A 23,386-nucleotide genomic window follows, 5' to 3' on the forward strand; every position below is an offset into this window, starting at 1 on the left:
ACGAACGTGAAACAAGCTCAGTCATTTCTACAGAGCCCTAAGCCAAACACACACACACATACACAAACAACCAATTGGGAAAAAAATATCATCCACAATAAACAACAGCTTTCAACACCACCAATAACCCAAGGCAAGGATTAAGAACAAAAGTAACAATGATGGGAGATTTTCACTAGTAGCACTTAACAGCGCACCTGTAATTTGGAAGTAAAATCCAAATTGGCTGTAAAAACTGTGTATTTCATTGGGAGGTCATTCTCTGCCATATTTTGATTTGCATTAACTACATTCACACAGATGCACAAATAACACAAGTGACATGTTTAGCATTGTGCTGACCCAAAGTGCTTTTCCCCTATGTCTCAACAACTTTTTTGCCTTTGAAAATGGAGTGGCCATTTCTGCTATTTTCATGAGAGGGGATTTCATTTGAGGGCAGAATTTTCTTTGGAGTACAAATTATAGAACTTCTGAAGTTCTGTTGAAATTGCTGTGCCCATCTTTGTTTTTTTCAAGATGGCTTTTTCTATTTCCCTTGTATACACACACACACACTATATATATATGTGTATATATATATATATACACTATATATATATATATATACATACATACATTATATGTTACATGTTGTTACTAAGGGCCCAATCCTATCCAACTATCCAGCACCGGTGCAACCACAATGCATCTCCAAGGTAAAGGAACAAATGTTTCCATTGAGGCGGCCTCTGTGAATGCCTCTCCACTGTAGGATGCAATGCACGCCCCATTGGCACAGCTGCCAATTGGCACCAGCTCTGGAAAACTGGATAGGATTGGGCCCTAAGTGATGAGACCTATGGCCAAATATCTGAATCATTTAACCATTGGACAGCAGTACCCTCAAGTTGATATAGTTCCTGCAGGTAACTGGAATACCTTCTAAGGGGGCATTCCATTGCAATATGATGTAAAGTTTGTGGAACATTCCCACAGTCACAATGAAGCTGTGCTGCAGGTTCAGCGCAGCAAACGCCAATGTGGGCAAAAGTGGTGAAGGGGGGTATTTCTTCAAAACTTGTGTTTCTCCCTCCACACCCAAGAACAGAGAAAATCAGCAAAGATGCAGGAAACAGACGTTTTTGATCAACACCATTTAGTGTTGTGTTTGGAAACACCCATGTACTCTTCAGTGACCTGAGATGTTGCTGTCACCACCATATTGGAAAAGGCGGTCAGGTGGTCCTTAGTGAGATGACAACAGTATCTAAAGCAGCCTGAAGTCTTCAGCTGCAAAGCTTCAGGTTCATACTGAAAACATACTGAAAACATACTGAGGACTCTGCTCCTAATGCATCAAGGCAAGAAGCAATTCTCACCACGAATGGAGTGAAATGTGTCTGCAAATGTCATCTGGCGCTTTTAAGCGGCTCCTGCTGTCAGCTATCTTGCCACACTGTCACAGAATTGCTACTGATGTGGACAACTGGGAAGGGAACCCTTGCGTTTGGGAGTGTCAACAGATACCTTGAACAGTGCTGTCAGCATTAGAGAAAACACCAGAATACTTTTCAAACAAAGTATCTGATTGCAGTAGTTAGTTTTATTACTAGTTTTATTACTATCAGCCCAATCATAACTAACTAGCCAGTGTGAGGTACGCTGCATTTAATGGGAGAATTTTGGCTGCTGGAGGTCACCTCAGGGTAATGGGACACTTGTCCCCTTGTCTCAGGGGTAAGCCCCAGCAACCACAATGGGTCTACTGTCACTGGGCACAAGTCTGCGTTGATCCATGTTGACTTGGGAAGGGGCATAGGATATGGTGCACGTTAGTGCTGCTGATCCTGCCCTTTCCTGGGCCCACCCCACCCCTGTCACTGCCCTCCTCCACTCCATTACACCCCCTTGGTGCAAGTAGCTGTTAGATTGGACCACATGATAGGACCCACAACCCTAAAATGCTTGCCATTGACAGTTGCCATACTGTGATCAGAAGCTGTTGGAATGCACATGCCTTTCCTCCACACCCACTCAGGCTCGTGTTTCATATCATACATACGTGCTACCTTTTGCTTGCAGACCCACCAACCCTTCTCCACAGGGAAGGCACAGCCTGGAACACCACCTGATGCTGTTTTGAGTCTGCTGCCTCTGCACTACAAAAAAAAGAACCCCCCAAACCAAACCCCTCCCATAGTCCTTACATGCTGCTGTGAAACCTAGAAGTGAAGGGCACATCAGGTTTCATTTACAGGGACAGCACCAACTCTCACACAGTCCCTGTGAAAACACGAGGAAGTTTGCACTGCCAGGTTTCAGGGCAGTGCACGAGGAACTACTTCATGCATGAGTGGGAAGCAGATTGGGGCAGCTAGGATTGGTGGCAGGTCGAAGGGAGGTGGCGCTGGCAGGCTCAGAGTGGAAGGAATTCCAAATCCACTGCCCCCTCCGCATTCATATAGTAGTTAGTGGAGGGGGTATCCTTGTGTCATGCACGTTTGTGTGTTGAAACCTTTTCTCAGGGTTGGCAGTGGTGACTGTGGCTGTGTTCACAAGGGCTACCAGGGGGTGTCGTTCCAGCAATACTCATGCATTGGCCCTGCATCTGCTCCCACTTCCTGCTTAGTTCACCCTGGTGGCACTCCTCTCGTTGTCAGTATTGGGGCTGGGTGGACACAATGATGGGCTCTTTCAACATCGGACTGACGTTGCATAGAACACCGGTCTATAGATGATGGGTGTTTCCATGGAAGCTCGACTTGTCACTGAGATGGTCTGCACCAGCAGTGTTGGGAGACATTGCTTAGGATATGGCAGTTATTGGATGCCATCAGCATGGTATCTAAATAGAATTGGGACTTGTTAATGGAGTAACTGAATTAATTAATTGAAAAATAATGTTCAAATCTGACGGTGATCTCTGTATTACACAATAGGTGTGGGGTGAGAAAGAAAGCAGGAGGTAGCAAGATTTGATCGCTTCAGGGAATTGTTGATTGTGTGCAAATGTTTTTGATGCCCGAGATGGATTTAGTGAACAGCCATTTCCAGTTCTTGTTTCTCTTGAAGTGTTCAACAGAATGCTAGAAATTTAAAGGTGGACTTGCAGGACAACAAAACTCTTCTATGTTACCTTCATGTAGGTAACATAGCCTACCTTCATGTAGGTAACAGAGGGTGTTTGATTGTACCTCAGATCAAGGAAGTGTAAGAGGGGTGAGAACCATCATTGCAGGGAATGTGTTCAGCCACCAACAGAGGGAGCTCGAGTTTGTTGATGGACTGGCTTCAGTCAGGTATGTGGGATTCGCTTGGATGCTATTTGCCCATTAGGGTGGCGTGACCACCAATGCTGCATAATTTTCTCAAGGAATAATCTAGGGCTATGCTGATCATTCTCTCTTCTTTGGCAAGCTGTAGTGATGAGACGTTTTTGCATGAAATCCAGGCTTTCCCAGAATCCGCTTTACAGAAAAAGAAAAAAAATCCATTGGGCATGATTCCAATTTTATTCTCCTCTTAGGCTGAGGAGACGAACATGCTAGATGATAGGAAGTCAGGAGTTCAATTTCAACCCTCTTTCACTCACAGCATGAAAAAAAAAAAGGTGGGGAAGCCCAAGCATGGCTTTCAAAGGTGTGTGAAACATCACCACTTTCATGGACATTACTTCTTTGCAAAAACAAGCTGAATAAAACAACTCCTAAAAACATTTGTTCCACCTTCATCACTGCTGTGGAGAGACCGGCACTGTAAAATCAAAGCTTTGCAGTCACATTCTGAAGCAGAGATATTCGTAAAGTGCAGATAAGCAGTAAGGAAAATGGGCACCCAAAGGCATTCAGTTAACTCATGGCAGACAATTCTTAAGGGTAACATAACAAATTCTCCTCCTTCACTACCCATTCTCATTTTTCAGCCATTGACCACTGCAGCTTAGAGTGAAGTCAGTACCCAGGTGTCTGTCAGAACACTTCAAAACACAGAGACACATCCTTCACACAGATCTCTCCCCATTTCACAGGCACATGTAAAGTTTATTTGTCCCATTTTACAGTTGGGAGGACTGAGACTCAGATATAAGTAATCAAGGCCAAAATCAAGGAAGGTTTTCTGCTTTTTGTTTAAAAACAATGAAAATGAATGGGGACATGAAGCCAACTGAGATCATCTGAATGGTACCTGAAATTAAGAGAGGTGACCCAAATGAGACCAAAATGAATATCAGCTTCATACATGTGAGCCTTGGTGTCCAGTGTGCCCATCCTCCCAGCTATGTGGACTTTTGGGAGCTGGAAGATTCCCTTCCTGCAGGGAAGCTGGAAGAAAAGCCAGCAGCTCTCCAGCTGAATCAGGGCAAGGGTGGGGAAAGGAAGGTAGGTGAAGGGACTTAGAAAAGGAAGGGAAGGAGAAGGGATCAAGAAAGAAAAAGGGAGGAGAGAGGAGGAAGCAAAAGACAAAAGAAGCAGACAAGGAGGACAACTGAAAGGTTGGAAGATAGAAAAGGCTAGGGGCAAAGCTGAAGGAAGGAAGGAGGGCTGAGATGCCCAAGGATGGGGAAAGAAAGGGGAGAGAAGGGATTCAGGGAAAATATGGAGAAGCAGACAAAGCCAAGAGAGGAGGAGGAGGAAGTGGGATTGCAGCCCCAAAAGGGGGAATGGTTGGCTAAGGTGCCCTCTGGGGGACAGGAGGAATTAGAAGATAAGACCCACTGGGGGGGGGGTGTCTCTGAAAAAGTTATTTTCCCAGCTTCCTCATGGGTTCAAAGAGAGCCCACCAGAGGCCCCACAATGATGGAGGGGTCTTTGAAGGGTGATCCCATTGAGTGGGCTGAGATGATTCCATTGGGTGGTTGTTGTCTTTCAGCCAACTCAGGATGCCACTACCCCCAGGTACCAGAGTGTGGACTTCAGGGGTCAGCTGGAAGGCCCTCCAATGAGGGTGAACGCTTGGCCAGCGCACCACCTGACTCACCTTTAGCTGCATCTCTGTGCTTTTAGTTAAGCTGGGGGCTCTGTCTGAACTGTTTCCATAGTCAGTGCATGCCTTCACACAACATGTTTGCCCTAAGATGGGAATAATGGTTGAAAACTGCTCCGCCATGATTCAAGAATGTGCAAATGGACTCAGAAACTATAGCTCTTTTTACTGCATTTTCAGATTATCAAAGCAACTGTAATCAAAACAATGGAGAAAACTGATTTGTTCTACGAAACCTCAACATAGACTACAGTCCTATGCACACTTTCCTGGGAGAAAGCCCCTTTGAACATAATGGGACTTACTTTTGAGAAGACCCACGTAGGATTGAGCTGTTAGTTATTGAATTTATACCTCTGTACATGTTGAGAGAGCGGAAGACATTTGAGAGGCACTAAAAGAAAATGTTATAGCGTTAGCAAAATTGCTTGGGGAGGGGGGAGTTGCTCACCTCCTATTGTACACACATGCCAAATGACCAGAAACAGAGATGATGCACAAATTAGACAAGGTCCTGTAGTTGTTGGAAGAGTGTCTCATGTTGTTAGCTATTTTGACATCAAGCGGATTCACGTATTTGGCCATTTTCTATCTAGTTCAGTGCACATATTTGCAAAGCGTACATAAAGAAGCATAGCAGCAAAAGCAATCCTGAGCCTTGGGGTATTTGGCAACCGGGTCTTACACTCTAGCCTTCTGTCAAGTGATTCATTTTTGGACTCCTTGGAAATGAATGACTCATTTGGTACAGAAAGGCTTTAAATATGCAGAATATTACAATCACATATTCAGTTCCTTCATCCCTGGTTGGGCTAATTAGTTCATGCAGCTAATCAAATATTTCATGACCCTAGATAAATTCTTGTGCATTTTTTTCCTTGCTGTTTGGGCTGTAGATGGAGTCAGTGCTACTGGAGGTCTGAAGTCAATGCTTTTAAAGTATTACTGTCACATTTCAGCTTAATGTAGAATTAGCAGAGAACAAAACTCCTCAATTAAGTAGAGAATTAAGCTACAAGCTTAGGAAAATGTTCATGTCCCAAAGCAAATAAATCCCCCCCCCCCCGGAACATCTTAGCAGTCAACAATCCAATCTGTAGTTAAATCTCAAATCCAGGCCTGATACTATTTTTTTTGCCATCTCATGTCTTTAAGGATTGAATTATAAAAGGGAGGTGGGCTTGGGGGGAAAGTAGTTGCAGAAAAGAGGTGCACGGTGGAAAAGTTAAGAACCTTCTCTTCCTGCTGCTTCTCTGTTCCATAGTCTCCCTTCCCAAAGCTATTTTTCCTGAGAACAAGAGGCCATCAGAGTTGCTTTACATGCATTTGTGGACATATGAAAACACACAAAGTTGCCATATTGAAGCCAACCTTTGGACCATCTCACTAAGTATCATCAACACTGACTGGCAAGGGCTCTTCAGGATTACAGACGAGGGTCTTTCCGGTCTCTGTCTAGAAGTGCCAGTGTTTTAATCGGAGACCTTTTGGATGTAAAGCAGGTGCTTTGACACTGAGCCACAGTCTCTGCCCTGCATGTTGTGTTTAGCACAACATGTTTAACACAACATGCAGGGCAGCAGCCAAAGAAATGTGACTGTGTCAGCATGGTCTCATGCATGGAATCTGTACAGGGGTTTCCAGAGCTCTGCAGTTCCATGTCTCAGTGTCATGTGGGGCCATTCCAACACGAAGACAGGTGTCTTCAGGTATTGCTTTCTCCAACCACATCTTAAAGACCCTTCCTGTCTAAAACAACAATTTAGGCAGCCACCTGAGTGCAAGGAAGGACCATCTTTGTATGAAAGTTCTTGGGTAGCGAAACAAACAAACAAAATGACTTGTGAACCCAATTGTTTGCCATCAGCAATTAGCAATAGAGTAAGGACAAACTGTTTTCACACAACACCACATTAATTATGAAATTCACAGCCCAAGATTGTGATTAATAGCTTTAAAAGAGAATGAGACCTGTCAACAGCTATCAGTCACAATGACTATATGGAACCTCTCCAGAGGGAGAGCCTATTGTCCTGGGCCTCCCAGAGGCATTTTGTTGTCTGCGGCAGGAAGTAGGATGTTGGACTAGATGGGAGTGCAATTTAATGCAGCAGAGTGTTCTTGAACAAAGAACATATATGTAAACATATATTCTTTAGAGGTGTCATATAAAGAAGCAGAGAGCAGAAATAAGACTCAGAGGTTTATGCCTATCAATCTTAGTGCCTTTGTGACCCTACGGCTCAGTGGATTCATTGTGACCAAGGTCACCCCAAACATTGTTATTAATGTATGGGAAGAGCCCATAGATCAATGATAAGAGTTTATACTTTGCATTAATGATATCACAGGTTTAATCCCATATATCTGAAAACGATCTCAGTAGCCAGGCTAGGTTAGTCAGGCTAGACAACACTGGCCTCAGTGGACCCTTGCACAGACTCCGTTCTGGTAATTTCTCTGTTCAAGGCAATTTCAAGTGTGGGAATCCAAACGAAGGGCAAACAGGCTTCAGTAAATGCATGGAAGAGAGTCAGAGAAAAGGAGGACAAAATCACAACAGTTTAAAGGGCTGAGTGGTGCTCACAAGACAGTAAAAGAGAGGACATGAGAGATATAATGAAAGAACCAACCACTAATAAGAGTTCAACAGTTGGAGTTACAAAAGCGTGAGACCGAAAATGAGAAGGAAGAAGGAAGCTCTGAGAACTGCATTATAGTAAGTTTCTTCTCCATATGAGGGATAGGCATTACTGAGAAGTAATGCTTCATTTCACTATCGATCCCTGGCAGGGGAAAGGAAATCACAAAAGAGAGAAAATAAGCTTGAGGAACCAGCAGAAAATCTTTTAACTTACTTGCGTTTATGAATCAGCTTCAAAGAAACAAGAACTTAGGCTGCAATCCTAACCACACTTTCCTGAGAGTAAGCCCGATTGAACAAAATAGGACTTACTTCTGAGTAGACCTGGTTAGGATTGTGTCCTTAGACACATTTCTGCCAGAACAGGGTTGCTTATTATTTTTTATCACATTTGTCTTCTATGCGCTCTTGAAGAATCTCAGAACGATGTGCAAATGGTTCTCCAATTTTAGCCTCACAATAACCTGTGATGTAGACAACCAGTGAGCATCCTGGCTGAGCAGGGATTTGGAACCCAGATACCCCCAGACTTGTTAATGTGGTCACGAGGCTCATGTCATGGCTTGCTTCCACAATACACAAATATATTTGTACTTTTACAAAGGACTTTGCCTCCCAAGAATTCTGACCACATTCCATCATCTGTGCAGAGTGATAGTTATTCCAGGGGGTTCAATCAGATCATGACCACTGCTCACAAGAGATGAAAAGACCGCATTCCACTTAGACCTTCAAGCTCAATCTGTACTGTAACAATTGTGCCTCTCAGGGCGCAATCCTACCCCACTTTCCAGCACCAATGTAAGGGCAATGCAACTCCAAGGGAAGGGAACAAACTTAGCCTTACCTTGAGGAGGCCTCCGTGACTGCCCCACCCCCCAACAGGATGCAGTGTATGACTCACTGGCACAGCTATGCCAGTGCTGGAAAGTTGGTTAGGATTGCGCTCTCACTTGAATAACCTGGCTCCAGGAGGAGAAGGGAATTCTGCAAACATAACTGCACCCTTTTGTTACTTACTCCAGGAATTGGCTAGCAAGAAATTTCCACACATTTTTCATGCTGGTTGCATTTATCCCTGATCAGAACTCCCACTGAATGAGAAAGGTAATGAAGTGAACCGTCTCCCACTTGCATCACTCTATTGCCTTCTCATGGCCCTCTCCTCCATTTCTTAACATTTGTGCTAGCCTCTGAGATCTGCTGAAAGAGAGTTCTCCCTTTGCCACAGTATCTAACTTTTTTCCAAAATGCAGAACCAACCAGAACAAAGTGCAATAAACACCAACATGATCAGAATCAAAACCGCTATATTTAGAAAGAGGGCTATGCCACCTCAAAAGCCGAACCCAAAGTTCCATGAGGTGACAAAGAAGCATCCTGCTCACTGAGAAGGTGGACTCCATATGCGTGATGGAGATGGATGTGTGGAACTGTCCCTGGTACTGAAGTGAATGAGAAGGTAAGCTCAGAGTGGAGGAAGTTTCTTTTATGTGCTTAATGCTGAGCAAACCTAATTTACTCTGCAAATTTCTATGTCTGCCTGCCTTATCTACATCTTTATTATGCAAAGAAATAACAGACTTCCTTCACTGAAGCTGTATACCTAGGGAGAAGCATGAAGATCTAACTTCTGAAAAATTCTTGTTGGCATCCTTCAGTCTCGGAAGACTATGGTGTCACGTCTGGAACAGAGTGTCCTCTCCAGTGCGCAAAGCCTGGGTAAAGTAGGTATGGAGGATAGGCTGTTACTCATGCAGCAAATCCCCCCTCTCCATGTTGCTGAAATGGTCCAATGGAAAGGCAGAGGCCAATACAGTTGGTTCCAGCGGCATCGCAGGAGTTGCCAGAACGTGACTGTGTTCAGCCATGAACTGCCGCAGGGACTCCAGCTCCGGATTTTGCCTCGAGGTTGACTCCTGAAGCCTTTTCCATAACTGGATGTAGCCACAAGGCAGTGGAGGTTTGGGATCAGAGTTTTCCTTCTCAGATGAGCTGCCTTCCCAGGCTATCGAGTCCCATCTACCCGGTGGCTGTTTAGTCGCCTCTTATGACAAGTATAGCTAAACTGAGGGCCTATTCTTATCCCCAGCCCCCAGGGGGCAAAAATAGGAAAAATAGTAAATTTTTTCTTATCCCCAGCCCCCAGGGGGCAAAAATAGTAAAAATAGTAAATTCTGAAAAATAGTAAATCAGAATATCACTTAGCAGAGCTTAGAAAACTCTGAGCATTTCTTTAAAAGGAAATATAAAACATCAATGACAAGTAACCTATGCTCCTATTTCAGTGGTTCCCAAACTGGTAGGTCATGACCCACCAGCCATGGAAGCACTGGCCTATGTCCCTTTAAGGGGCGGGGAGGTGGTGAAGGCAGCAATGCGATCCCCCAGGATCATGCTGCTGCTAGGGACAGAAGGGGGCTCACTTTCTTCCAGCCAGTGCTCTAGTCCTGGGAGGTCTAGAGAGTCTGGGGAGCCCTCCGCAGTGCCCCCCAAGTTTCTGTAATTGTGAGAAAAGAATAAAAAAATGGGTACTTCTGGTTTCATTGTGAAAACTGGAAGTGCTTCTTTTTCCCCCTATTTTTCAGACTTACAGAGGCTTGGGGAGCCCTACAAATGGTTCTCTGCACCCCTGGACCCTCCAGGACTGCAGCGCTGGCTGCAGATAAGTGGAAAACCCCCTATCATCCCTAACAGCAGAATGATCCTAGGGATCACGTGGGTGCAATCCCCCTGCCCCAACAAATCTTCACGTGGTTCCCTCCTCCCGAGGATGACTTTGGGAACCGCTGTCCTATGTAGGTGAAACACTTGTAACATTCTCAGTACTTAAATTTCTATGACTGAAACTACAGATTTGGGGCTTATACATTGCTCCGAACTGAGCTCTCCAACCTGGACGATATTTCTTCTGAGTGTAGTTGCGTGCAATTTGATTTGGACTAGGCATAATTACTTAAATATTGAACTATAACCAGTAGTACCACCTTAAAGGATTACTCATTTAAAAACATCCCATCAAAAATCTCCTTTTGCATGCATTGCACATGCAGAGATATGAAGCATTAATGTATGCAGCATACATTTCAGCATTTGGCAGTGCTGAGGAAAAGGCACTCTGCACATGCGCAAAGATACTTGTGGTTTATAGTTGACTTTGCAAGTTTCAGTGTGATCTGCTGGAACAAAACATCACTGCCAGGTCAATACACTGATGAACTGTGACTGAAATTAAGCCTTGAAACACCCACACATCTCTCTGCTTCTCCTCCACATTTATAAGCATTCACCTGCTGTCCTTGTTCCCCTCTCATATGCACTTTAATGGTCGGAAACACAAAGTTTGTATAATCATTGCATGTCTAAAAGTGTAAAAGAATATGAGAAAATGAGTGATAATGTGGCACTGTGCCTTTAAGAGGAGTGTCACTGTTACCCTGCACATGCCTGATCTTGTCTGATCTTGGAAGCTAAGCAGGGTCAGGCCTGGTTAGTACTTGGATGGGAGACCACCTGGGAATACCGGGTGCTGTAGGCTTATACCATAGTCTTTCGAGACTGAAGGTTGCCAACCAACCAGTTCTTCACACTGGTGTTTATGTTCAACAATCAATGCTATTAGGATGCAGTCCAAGGCAGTATTTGAAAGTCTCCTGTTCTGTCATTTGTTTGTAGAATCTTTCTCTTGAAGATAAAAAAAAGGTTAGCTATCTTAGATGATTTTCTGAAGACAGGCTTTCTGACTCTCACATGTCTAGTCTGCATGCAAACTGGAAGTGCTTGTTTTTTTCCTGTTTTTCAGACTTACAGAGGCTTGGGGAGCCCTACAAAGGGCTCTCTGCACCCCTGGACCCCCCAGGACTGCAGCACTGGCTGCAGATAAATGGAAAACCCCCTATCAAGCTCAGCAGCAGCATGACTGTGAATGCCCCCCCGCCATTGATGATTCCTGAGCAGTGACTGATTATGATCCCTGAACCTCTTGCCCCAAATTATTTTTTCATCTTCCATTTCCACCATGCAGAGCTCAACAAAACCACAGGCTACTATTTCACCACTTATTCATAAGAGCTTGGAGCATCTTTGTTGAAATTTTTATTCTTGAGTTACTACTTCCTACACTATTTTCACTAAGGTTCCTCCCCCCCCCCCCCAAAAAAAAAAAAAAAAAATCCCTCTGATATTGTAAATAATAAACGTTGGTCTATTATATTGTCCAGGCTATCAGATTAAAAAAAATAAAAAAGGTACCAATATAACTGACAATATAACTTGTGGGACTGAAAAACCCGGCACAGATTACCTCCAGTCTGCGCCGGTAAAATAGCCAGTCCCGGTGCCCTTAAGTCCCCTTTTCCCAAGAAGGCCTCTGAGCAGCCTTGGCTGTGCTGCTGGATGCAGAGGTGGCCGTTTTGGCACCACTGCGCTTGATAGGATTGGGCTATACGGACCTCGTTTGGAACTCATGAAGTCACAATTCACATTGTTATGAAAAACAGCAACCCTCCTCCCACTTCCTTGAATGGAGTTCACATAGCCTCGAGTCCATTTCAGTCACTGGAAGCTCGGCGCTGATAACACCAATGAATTATTTTCAGGTCAATGGATATAAAGCGAAAAACACAAAGTCAATGAGAAACTCCCTTTGATTTATATGAAGCCTTTAATATAGAGCAGGACACCGTTTCGCAGTTCGCTTAGCTTGCAGCTAAAGGGCTGGAGAAATGTCATATCTTTTGCCGTCTTTCTGTGTGGAGAAATAAATTACAGAAATAAAAAAGCATGATTGTATTTCCTGATTCATAGCACAAGCATGGCTACTCAGAAAGAAGTCCCACTGAGTTCAATCAGGCTTACTCTCAGGTAAGCACCTTTAGGATCATAGCCTCAGTTGCTGTGTTATATATCAAGGCTTCTGATGCAATAGCTTAAGCTATAGCCTCTCCAAGCAAGTGGGGAAAAAGTCTCCCCAAATAGTCTTTTAAAAGCTTCCCTGGCACCTAAAATCTCTAAGAGGGTTCTGATCAATGACAATTTTGTGAAGGTAGTTTTCCCATGGCTGTTTCCCATTCTGCTCTAACAACATCAGAGTGTATAGACTACATAAGAGGGGCAGGATCACATCAGACAAATGACCAGGTACCCCCTCTATTCCTCCCCCACCCTGAAAAAAAGCTCTGTAGGCCACACAGCATTACTGTATAGGGCAGTGTTTCTCAGACTGTGGGTTGGGATCCACTAGGTGGGTCGTGAACCAATTTCAGGTGGATCCCCATTCATTTCAATGTGTATTTTTAATATATTAGACTCGATGCTACCATGGTATGTGACTGCAACTGGGGAAAACTTACAGCTCTGTGCTTTTAACAGGCTACTATGTGTATGCTTTGAACAATGATAGTAAATGGGACTTAATCCTAGGTAAGTGTGGGTAGGTTTGCAGCCTAGAATTCTTAAAAAATTTGATGATGTCATTTCCAGTCAGTCATGACATCACTTCCAGTGGATCCTGACAGATTCTCATTCTAAAAAGTGGGTCCCGGTGCGAAAGGTTTGAGAACCAGGGCAGGAGGTCTGGTCTAGAGGGTAGAGCCTTCGTTTGCCTGAAGATAACATCCAAAGGTCGCCAGTTCGAGGCCACCGGCACCGTGAACGGCGAGACCTTGAAGCAGCTGACAAGCTTAGCCGAGTTATGCTGAGTTATTCCACCTGCTCTTTGGCCTCTGACAGCCTGTGTGGGAGGAAAATGGAGGCCAGAATGTGATACCAGATCATAAAAAGATCCATCTGAAATGTTGTGGTTCTTGAAAGACAGAACCTTCTTCAACTGTAAAAATCCCTATTGGGATTTAGTATAGCCTGCCTATGTAAACCGCCTTGAATTAAAGTCTGAGGAGAAATCTGATGACCAAGAAAGGTGGTATATAAATACCTGTATTATTATTATTAACCACTGGCATAGGGAATTTCATGGAGCGCACATCAAGAAGTCTAAGTGATTATTCCTGCTGCTACCACAATATAGGGGAAGGCCCCAGGTTTCAACTTCAAGAAACTAAGTACTAGGGCTCTAGTATTTGTTCACAGGCTCTGATGTCATGGAGGCCTGATCTACACTCAAAGTACAGTGAGATGGTACTAGTCTGAGAAACTATACTGGGCCATTTCAGGATGAAAATGCTGCAAGGATTCTAACTGGGGGGGGGGGGGAGTTTCAAAATATCTGAACTCCCCTGGCTGATCATGTGTGAGATATGTACAAATGTGCCTGAAGAAGTTTGAACCTCTGCAAGCAAATTGACCACTCCCAGGACAGAATTTTTGTTTCACCCAAATGTCTGTGATCCTTTGCAGGTAGTTGATGCTTGCAAAGGTTCATCCCCAGCCCACCCCGCTTTGCAGGCATATTCAAGCCTTTTTGAGTGAACCAAGCTTTGGGGCACATTCATGAATAAAAATTTAACAATTTCAGGTCGAATGCTGGTTGGGATACTCATGGATTCCTACTTCAGCTTGCATGTGGGAATGTCATTTTTAAGTGCCCCCCTCAGTAGAAAAGAGTCCTTGGAATGAAACAGCACATCAAGCTTTACTAATATCACAAGATTTAGAGATAAGGGGAGGTGGTTTTGGTAAAATGGACTTAAAATATCATGACAGTGTCAACTGAAAACAAGAAAATGAGAACTTCACCTTCATCGCAGTAAAGCTGTATCTAACACACTCCATGATACCTGCAGTACACATGTCAGAAGCAAGATATTAAGCATTTCAAATCAACACTGATCCATGGTAAAATCTCAGAGTAAACATTGTCTCAGTTCTGTTATTTTTCATCTTATCAACTTTGGTGGCAGCCATCTGGTGTACCCAGAAGAACTGAACCCTCTCCCTCAGTTTGGTTTGTTCATTATTCCTCCTACACTCCTGGCCTGCTCCCTTGGCTTTCCTGCAAAACCTAATATTATTGTAAAACTATTTCCATTGAACGCTTTGGACCTTTCACCTCTGTTCTCTATTAATTTTTCCATAGACATGCAGGCTCTCCCAATGCATCCTGGAGATTGCCTCCCATTTCAAATTAAAGGGGGGAGGGAGCCTGGGAAAAAAATGCAGGGCACTAAGGGGGGAACGGTAAAGAAATGAAAAAGAAAATTAATTCATCCCAAACAAATGTACTGTTGCAAATGACTTTTGTTTTTCAGCCACCATGTGATTGTAACAACCGAGGCACAGAGCTGGCTTTTAAATCCTATTCTTACTAAGTAATTAGTTTTCAAAGAACTAGATCTCTGTAAAAGAGCCTCTCCTGCACGTAATAGGTAGAAAGCTATTTCCATAGCATGTCCTACGTTTCGCATCAAAAGTATCTTCCTGTGTGAGACGTATATAAAAACTCTCCTACTTCCCAGTGCTTGTGCATGGTGTGCTATACCATGGGTGGTGAGGCTGTGGCAGGGATGCCATGGGTGGCACAGACAGAGCAGGAGGCTATGGCAATCCTGCAGGAGGCTATGGCAGACCTGGTTACGACACAGGCCTACACTCCAGTCTTTTTAACCAGACCTCTTTCTTCTGCCTATTCCCTAGTTCAGTGGTTCTCAAACGTTTTGGTCTCTGGAGCCCTTTACACTCCTAAATGGAGTCTCTGGGAGTCCCACTGGTGCATGTGTGGAGTCTCAGGGAGCCCCAGAGTGCTGGATCTTGCATGGAGTGGCGCAATGCTAAGCAGATGGTTCTGGCATATGGTGTTGCTTGTGGCACCTCTGAAGGGGTCTCTGGAAACCCCAAGGCTCCTAGGAGCACACTTTGAGAAATGCTACCCTAGTTAATTTAATCAGAGGCAAGTCAACCTTGACCTACAGTAGCAAAGTCATGCATATCAGAATGGCACAAACTCACACGTTGATATTGCCACTCTGCAGGAGAAATACAGCAAGTTCTCACTTAAAGTTGTTCTTGGAAACTGCAACTTTAAGCAACTTATGTACAATGAAACCAATTTTACCTTGGATAATTGATATACGTAAACAAGTGTGAGGGCCCAATCCTATCCAATTTTCCATTGTTGGTGCTGCTGTGCCAATGGGGTATGTGCTACTTCCTGTGATGGGGAGGCAGTCACAGAGGCCTCCTCAAGGTATGAGAACATTTGTTCCCTTACCTTGGGGCAGCATTGAGGTTGCAATGGTTGGCAACCTTCAGTCTCGAAAGACTATGGTATAAGCCTACAGCACCTGGTATTCCCAGGCGGTCTCCCATCCAAGTACTAACCAGGCCTGACCCTGCTTAGCTTCTGAGATCAGACAAGATTGGGCATGTGCAGGGTAACCAGTGCTGGAAAGTTGGATAGTTCCCATACTTAAGATGGCCTCTGTGACTGCGTCCCCACCACAGGATGCAGTACGTGTCCCAATAGCATGGCTGCAAAGGCACTGGAAAATTGGAGAGGATTGGGCTCTAAAGCTCCTACTTTTCCTGGTTACAAAAACATAACCAAACATCAAAATAAAGGCCCCAAACTCTTCTAATATTGAACAGTGAAATAAATGTGAGCTTTCTGGTCTGGAGAAAACCCATGCAGACATGAGGAGAATGTGCAAACTTTCACACAGACAGTGGTCCCAGCCGGGAACTGATTCTTTTTTCCCCAAAAACTTAAAATAAAACAACTAAGTGAGGGCTTGCTGTATTATATACACATTTCACTGTGAGGGCAAAATGAATACCTAAGCATTTCTCCATATATCCATTCCATTGCAATTCTCTTTTTCATCATGAGTACAGCTTCGTATCTCTGCATGAAAGAGTTCTTTGACTCTGGACTCATGGCTATGAAACAGTAGAGCATCCCTAGGAAATGAGAACTGTTCCATAGCAATTTCGGTTTTTGCAAGAAACTTGTTGTCCAGAGATGGGCTTTTCTGTACTATGGAGTCCGGCCACGTCAATGGGAAAGCACAGAGCAACACCTGAATGGTACCAGCAGGTGAAGGGTTGGGAGCCACGCTGGCCCTGCCCACATCACTTCTGGTTAGGTTGGAAGTTGTCACAGGTGCGACAAACCATCTTCACTAAGACCTTTGTACTTCTATGACCTCTTTGACTTCTTATACAAAGTTGATCGTGGGATCTGATCCAAACTTAACTGGGATGCAGTTCAGAGGCCATAGTCAGCCTCAACTGCCTGTCATTAAAAGAGAGATGCTAGCCAGCAAACCAGGCTTTCTACTCATGTGGAAGCGCAGAGGTGAAGTCCGGATGTGGGGGAGGAACAGCAAGCCGACATTCATAATGTAGCACCATACATCTCTTAATTTTTCAGCAGCTTGATGTGAACTTACTCCTCTTCTAATTACCCTTCCATGTGTCACCTTGTTTAGCCCATGATGATTTCCCTCCCTCATTCCCCACCTGGCTCATAGTATAAATAGACATTATTTTTGATGGAATTTGTTAATGAGTCAATCAGCATCTTATGCCTGCTTCAGGTGAGGCAGTTCATTCCTGGTGCCTGAATGTGCCACACACACACACACACACACACACACACACACAAGCTGTCAAGGGCGCTATAACCATCCTGGAATCAGATGCCTTCAAATGGGAAATGGACTTGTTATTTTCTGTGAGGGAGCTGGGGTGGGAAACTTCTTTTGCTTATTTAAACACGGTTTCTCACTGTATGCATTAAGCATCCAGCAGTCAGACTAGACAGGAGGGCAAGTTCAGTTCTGGAATCATGCATTATTGTAATAAATGTTCACAGAGCACTGGAAATGGACATAGGGTAGCTGAAAATCTGAAGCTAGAACCTGCTTCTATATATTCCTCCCTACTCCTAAAACACACCCAAGTCCCTGGAATTTGGGGTGAAATGTTCAGTTCTTTTTTAGTTTTTTTTTTTTTTTTAAGTATTAAGCTAACTTATTTCTCACCTCTCCTTCAGGATAAAAGCTCAAGACACCATATGTAGAGTTCCCAGATAGTCTCCTATGCAGGCACTGACCACATCTAGACCTGCATAGCTTCAACAAAGGTATTGTGTGCTTTCAGACCAAGCCCTAGAACCATGACACTATGTGGGCCCCAGAGTGTGGGGAAATGCTTCCCACATTCAAATAAGGCCATAGGCTGGCTTGTTTCCACAAGCCACAGCAATATTAGAGTCATTGTGTGGAAATAATTAGAATGAGGACTTTAGGGAGTAGTGTGGCCTAGTGGTTAAAAAGCTGGTGGGGCAATTACAGCAGTCACCTCTGTTGCCATGGACTGCCTGCCTCTAATACTGTGCAGAAATTCTGGATCATGTTGGCAGTATAAAGACGCTGGCAAGGGGAGAAAGTGCTCTCTTGGCAGTGACTCCTCCTAGGGTCATGTCAACCCACAATCATTTGCTAGCTTCCATAGGACTTCCGTTATTTCAGCCAGGCCATTCAAGCCAACTCCAGGCCACAGTCTGTCACTGCTTCCCTTCAACATTCTTCCCTCCCTTATAAAAAAGCTCCAACAGTTATAGTACTTGCCCAGCAGAGGACTAACTTTCATAAACTCAACTCAAATATTTTAAGGACAAAATATTTTTAGCCCCGCTATAACCATTTGAGTTTGTTTTCTCTGTTACACTTAATCTTGTGGTCTGCTACAACCAGAATGGTATGGTGATTAGAGTGTTGATCACATCCTGGGGAGATCTGGATTCAAATTCAGACTGCACTAGTCTGCATGGTACCACTGCTGGTGCATGGACTTCCAGCCTTGCTCTAGTGCAGGGGTGGCCAAACCCCAGCCCAGGGGAACACTTGTGGCCCTCAATGCGGCCCTCAGGGAGCCCCCAGCCTCCAATGAGCCTCTGGCCCTCCGGAGATTTGTTGAAGCCTGCACTGGCCCAACGCAACTTCTCTCAGTGTGAGGGCGACTGTTTGACCTCTTGTGTGAGCTGTGGGATGAGAGCTCCCTCCACTGCTTGCTCTTTCACATCTGTGATGCAGCAGCGGCAGCAAAGGAAAGGCCAGCCTTGCTTTGTGCAAGGCCTTTTATAGGCACTGAGCTATTGCAAGACCTTCATTCGTTCATATAAGTTCATCTTTAATATATTCACTCATGTAAATTTATTCAAATTTTAAATGTAAATTAATTCTTTTTTTCCCCCGGCCCCTGTCACAGTGTCAGAGAGATGATTTGGCCCTCCTGCCAAAAACTTTGGACACCCCTGCATGGCATTGCTCCACAAACTAACGGAAAGCCTGCTGCAATTGCAGACTACACTATATGTTGGCAGACCTCAGGATAGGATTGGCTATTAATCTCCCTTACAGGGTTGTTGTGAAAATAAAATTGAGCAGGTGCAAAGGAGAATCCTGTATGTTACTCTGAGTTCCTTGATGGAATAGCAGGATCAAAATGAATTCACACTGACTTTAACCCTAGTACATGCGTGAGCTCCTCTCTAACCTTTTCCTCTCCCAAATGCCCATTAGTTTTCAGTTCTGTGTCTCAGATAGCATCGGCCATTGTTACAATTCAACTATGCAAATGTAATCTTCTTTCAAGTACAACCTATAATGTCATAATGTAGAGCTGGTTTGTGTATTCTGCATGAGGGAAGCCAGGCCGTCCTTCTGTTTTAGGCAGGTTTTTCAGCCTGCCAATAACCATTATCAATTCCAACACAGATCCTTTTACTATCCTTTCCATGCAGAAAATTGGTCCAAGAGGGAAAGGGGGCAAAAAATGGAGATGTGGCAAGAATGGGAAGGCCTCCTATCTCTCTGCATCTCTTTAGGATCGCGCCGCCCCCCCCCAGCACTGTGCAGCAATGAAGAAGGAACAGCAAAAAGGTGGGCTCCCTTTTCTCCATTCCCCCTCCCACATGCAGAATCTGTTTATACCAGGCAGGGAGAATGGTGTTATCACCACCTGCAGGAACCAGATGGGCTGACTTAACAGGGATTCACCAGGCTTTTGTCAGAGAGTTAAAACCAAAGACATGCCCAAATGGCATGGAAGGTTTTATGGCAGCACAACTCAGAGGCTTGGGACCACCGTCTGGAGCTTTCTGCACGCCGAGAACAGAGATGACGATTGTCATTCATTTGCGCTTTGCAGTTTGGCATCTGCTGGCTGCAATATCCCAAAGCAATCTCGCAAAACCGGAGCGTTGCTGATGGCAGATGGTAAGCATGTTGTCTTCTTGGACAAATCAGGTTAAAAAGTCACCATGGGCTTGCTTAACTCGGCTACCTACAATGGCCAACATCGGCAGGAAAATCTGAGCTCCCAGGTTCCAGATCAAAAAAACGAATGTGTTTCGTTGTATATTGCATATGCTGTTGTATATTGGCAGTTGCCATTTCTTGACAGGAGTGTGTGTGATTCATTCTGTAAAGTGCCTCCTCTATACCACCACAATGCATCACAGCCCTCTACTGGAATACAGCAGATCTAATCAATGCAACCCTGTTTTTTTTTTTTTCTGGTAGAGACTTCGCGTCAATCTAGGCTCTCTTGACAACTAAAGGGATGCCCAGAACACTTTTTGTTTCTCTGCTCCACCTCTTTATCGTATTTATAAGCTTGTTCATCAAGGCTGCAATCCTCTACACACTTTCCTGGAGTAAGCCCCGCTTACCATGAGACTTGCTTCTGAATAGACATGCATAGCCTTGTGCCATAAGGCTGCAATCCTATACATACTTTCCTGGGAGTAAGCTCTGTTACACTTAAAGGGGCTTACTTCTGAGTAGACATGCTTTAAGATTGCTGCTGGGACAAGGGGAATTGCCTATAGACCCTAAAGCAGCAAAGCAGCACCCCTTAGAGCAGGGGTGTGAAAAGTCATTTCATAAAGCAGGCCAGTAACATTCATGGTGATGGCTGAGGGCCGGAAATGACATCATTAAGCAGGGAGTGATGTCATTAAGCAGTTGATGGTCAGAAATAAGCACTGTCTTCTCTCATAGGAACTAATTAGTTGCACTAGAGGAGGAAAATATGCAAATCTTGAGAGCCCAATTATTATGCGGGCTGCCCTTTTCAGCTGCTATGCTTCTGCCAAGGCATCACTTTGCAGGTCAGGTGCTGTGTGAAGTGACACCTCGGCAGAAGTAGCACTACTGATAAGGTTGGCCTGCTTGATAAATGGGCTCTCCCAGCACTTCATCAGTGTCTCCCTCTCTCACCCCTATTGGTATGGACCTTTTCCCATAGCACTCCTTGCCTTCTGAGGTCTCCTTTTGTCTCTCCAGAGCCTCAGCAAAAGCAGCACTGTAGAAAGGGCAGTGCTGGGAAAGCCCATCACATGGGCCAGATAAAGAGCTTCTGCAAGCCGTATCCAGCCCACTGGCCTTACGTCTGACACCACTGCCTTCCTGACTATCAGCAATTTAAACACTCACCGCTGGACAATGGCCTCTGGGGGGAAATCTTACACATCCCTAAGCAAGAGGGTCTCCTGCAATGCATGTGCCTTTGCCCACACCAGCTCTGGAGTGCTAATTTAAATAACCCTGCATATGCCCGATCTTGTCTGATCTCGGAAGCTAAGCAGGGTCAGGCCTGGTTAGTACTTGGATGGGAGACCGCCTGGGAATACCAGGTGCTGTAGGCTTATACCATAGTCTTTCGAGACTGAAGGTTGCCAACCATAGAACCTGATGGTTTCACTCTATTATTAATCTATAGGCAACGTAAACACCCAGCAATCTAGAGAAGTGGTTGGTGGGGGGGGGAGCTAAATTCCACAGGAGACCCCCTTGCTGCAAGGATCTTACCCCCATCAGCCATTTTTTCTCTTTGGTGTATCCTCCAACCATCACACGTGGAACCAAGTCTGTTCCATTAAAATCTATGAGAGATACAGACCCAGTATGCCAGGAAACACACAGGGTGGGGGGAAGCAACCCCCCACTGACCAACTTCTTGCTCCAAGAATCTTCAGTGGTGTGTAACATTTTGTCCTGCAATTTCTCCCCATGGAGCTTGCTAAGAGCAGCTGGGTCTCCCACAGATAACAATGGGAACAAAATGGAAATGAAGGAATGATAACAACAGAAAATTAATGGGCCCTATGGGGTTCACTTTTCTGTTTGTTGTAAGACGAATGCAGACCCTTCCTTAGCTGTTGCAGTGAGTCTTATCCCAAGACAGAAGCTGACTCTGAATTTGCATAAGACTCAGAGGCCCCATTCATTGAGTAAAGGTAGCAGTGAGAGCTGCACAGTGTATAGTCTTCATGAGCAGGAGGTCTGGTCTAGAGGGTTGAGCCTCCATTTGCCTGAAGATAACATCCGAAGGTCGCCGGTTCGAGGCCCACCGGCACCGTGTGACCTTGAAGCAGCTGACAAGCTGAGCCGAGCTATTTCCATCTGCTCTGAGCGTGGGAAGATGGAGGCCAGGATGTGAAACCAGATCAAGAAAGAAACATCTGAATGTTGTGGTTTCTTGAAAGATAGAACTTTTCAAATTGTAAAAATCCCTAAGGGGATTTAAATTGCCTTCCTATGTAAACCGCCTTGAATAAAGTCCGAGGAGAAATCTGAGGACCAAGAAAGGCGGTATAGAAATACCTGTATGATGATGATGATAGATCCATTCCCTGCTCCTAGTCAATGCTTCAGAATACCCTGACTATTTGGGCCTGTTCAGACCACAAGTCCCCTAACTTGAATGGAGTATTGAAATCATTAGGACCACTTCCCCCATTGGGAGACTGCAAGATGATACACCCTGGCAGGGGCAGAATATGCTCAAGTGCCACATCATGTGTGAATGGAATCAGATGGATGAATGGTTCAAACGGGCCCATTGCAGATGAATTCTTCTGACATTTTCTACGGGATGACCTGAATGTGAGCACTTTCAGAGCATGGCTTAGAGCACAATCCTATCCAACTTTTCAGGGCTGAAGCAGCCGCAATGAAACCTCCGTGACTGCCTCTCCAGTGCAGGATGCAGCGCATGCCCCATTGGTGTGGCTGAATCAATGTTGTAAAGTTGTATAAGACTGGGCCCTTAATTTTATATGTGGTTGGCCCCACAATTTCACACAAAACGACACTCAGAATGAGTAAATGGAGGGTCTCTCTCTCTCTCTCTCTCTCTCTCTCATACACACATGTACACACTCCACGCTTACTCTGATTTAGTTCTAAAAATCAGAGCTTTTTCTAATTTTTCCCCATTGTGCTTCATTTCTGAATCCTGCCAATGAAAATAGGCTCCAGGGGCAAAGTCTGGTGAATATCGACTCAGAGCAAGCCTTATTTATAGCTATATTTATAGATTGCCAACAGCAACTAAATAAAACCAGCATAAACTCAGTTCAGCATGATGTGAAAGCTCATTTGAAAAAGAACATTTTCCATTTCCACCTAAAAGCAGGAAAGGTGCAGGCCAACCTCGGATTTCCCTGGGAAGGGCATTTCACAGATATGGTGCCGCTACTGACAAAGCCCTGCCCTTGGTCGCTATCTGCTGAAAGGGCCGAGACAGCAGAACCGTGGCAGCTGATCGAGGGACTGAGCAGGCCCATATGGAAGTAGGGTTCGTGTTAGCAAGGTGAGACCAATTTCTCTGCATAGTCGATCATCACAAAAATAAAATCATTTTCAGCAGCTCTGAACCACAACAAAGGATTTGGCATGCATAGCCACAAGAATGAAGTCACCTTATTCATATATTAAACAAATCCCTATCCAAGACCAGCCATTAAAACATACAATAATTTATCCAGATGTCAAACTAGCACATGATCATCGACAACATTCCAATATAGTT

At 44.6% G+C, this 23,386-nt stretch overlaps 1 protein-coding gene and 1 pseudogene across 1 annotated transcript in view; one reads left to right on the top strand and one right to left on the bottom strand.

Annotated features, from left to right (window-relative positions):
* The window catches only part of PTN (pleiotrophin), a 97,821-nt gene that overhangs the window by 38,894 nt on the left and 35,541 nt on the right, over positions 1–23,386 (bottom strand). The window lies entirely within an intron of this gene.
* LOC136658089 (5S ribosomal RNA) lies at positions 21,102–21,218 on the top strand (annotated as a pseudogene).

The sequence above is a fragment of the Tiliqua scincoides genome, chromosome 7 (assembly GCF_035046505.1).
Source record: "Tiliqua scincoides isolate rTilSci1 chromosome 7, rTilSci1.hap2, whole genome shotgun sequence".
NCBI classification, from domain to species: domain Eukaryota; kingdom Metazoa; phylum Chordata; class Lepidosauria; order Squamata; family Scincidae; genus Tiliqua; species Tiliqua scincoides.